Source organism: Arachis ipaensis, chromosome B10, assembly GCF_000816755.2.
Source record: "Arachis ipaensis cultivar K30076 chromosome B10, Araip1.1, whole genome shotgun sequence".
Lineage (NCBI taxonomy): Eukaryota > Viridiplantae > Streptophyta > Magnoliopsida > Fabales > Fabaceae > Arachis > Arachis ipaensis.
The window spans coordinates 37,324,152-37,326,106 of NC_029794.2; positions in this window are offsets into that span (position 1 = coordinate 37,324,152).

The window sequence follows — 1,955 nt, forward strand, 5'->3', positions numbered from 1 at the left end:
CTGAGCTTCAATGGATAAAGTGAGGTGCCAAAACTGTTCAGAAGCAAAAAGCTACTAGTCCCGCTCATCTAATTAGAATTTGAGCTTCACTCAAAAACTCTGAGTTATTATTACTTCGTGACTTATTTGTATTCTATTTTATTTGTCTAGTTTCTTGGGGACAAGCAACAGTTTAAGTTTGGTGTTGTGACGAGCGGATATTTTATACGCTTTTTGGGGTTAATTTCATATAGTTTCTAGTATGTTTTAGTTAATTTTTAGTTTATTTTCATTAGTTTCCAGGCAAAATTCATATTTCTGGACTTTATTATGAGTTTGTGTGTTTTTCTATAATTTCAGGTATTTTCTGACTGAAATTGAAGGAGCTGAGCAAAAATCTGATTCAGGCTGAAAAAGGACTGCAGATGCTGTTGGATTCTGACCTCTCTGCACTCGGAATGGATTTTCTGGAGCTACAGGAGTCCAATTGGCGCGCTTCTAATTGCGTTGGAAAGTAGACATCCAGGGCTTTTCAGCAATATATAATAGTTTATACTTTGCTCAAGGATAAACGACGTAAACTTGCATTCAACGCCAGTTCCATGTTGCAGTCTGGCGTCCAGCGCCAGAAACAAGTTACAAGTTGGAGTTCAACGCCAGAAACAGGTTACAACCTGGCGTTGAACGCCCAAAACAGCCCAGGCACGTGAGAAGCTTAAGTCTCAGCCTCAGCACACACCAAGTGGGCCCCAGAAGTGGATTTCTGCACTATCTATCATAGTTTACTCATTTTCTGTAAACCTAGGTTACTAGTTTAGTATTTAAACAACTTTTAGAGATTTACTTTGGACCTCATGACATTTTTAGATCTGAACTTTGTACTCCTTGACGGCATGAGTCTCTAAACTCCATTGTTGGGGTTGAGGAGCTCTGCTGTGTTTCGATGAATTAATGCAACTATTTATGTTTTCCATTCAAACATGCGTGTTCCGATCTAAGATATTCATTCGCGCTTAATTATAGAGAAGGTGATGATCCGTGACACTCATCACCTTCCTCAATCCATGAACGTGTGTCTGACAACCACCTCCGTTCTACATAAGATTGAATGAGTATCTCTTAGATTCTCTAATCAGAATCTCCGTGGTATAAGCTAGAATCCATTGGCAGCATCCTTGAGAATCCAGAAAGTCTAAACCTTGTCTGTGGTATTCCGAGTAGGATTCTGGGATTGGATGACTGTAACGAGCTTCAAACTCGCGAGTGCTGGGCGTAGTGACAGACGCAAAAGGATAGTAAATCCTATTCCGGTATGATTGAGAACCTACAGATGATTAGCCGTGCGGTGACAGAGCACCTAGACCATTTTCACTGAGAGGAAGGATGGTAGCCATTGACAATGGTGATCCACCAACACACAGCTTGCCATAGGAGGGACGTGCGTGTGTGAAGAAAAAGACAGGGAGAAAGCAGAGATTCAAAAGACAAAGCATCTCCAAAACTCCAACATATTCTCCATTACTAAATAACAAGTATTTGTTTCATGCTCTTTTATTCCTCGCAATTCAATTTGATAAGTGAATTGTTTTCCTGACTAAGAGTTACAAGGTAACCATAGATTGCTTCAAGCCAACAATCTCCGTGGGATTCGACCCTTACTCACGTAAGGTATTACTTGGACGACCCAGTGCACTTGCTGGTTAGTGGTACGAGTTGTGAAAAGTGTGATTCACAATTCGTGCACCAATAACAAACAACCACAAAGTTGGAACTGTTTGGGAAAAACTGGATTCACAGTTGTGTAAAAACCCAACTAAAAGGCGACAACCGAACATTGCAACCTCAAGATAAACTAAATAATAATCACCTGAAGAGAATGAGAGATCACTGTAACGACAAAATACAAGCCGAATTCCAGACGAACCCCGCGTGAACGCCCCCAATCGTGGTGAGACCTTACGACTCATGGATTTAGC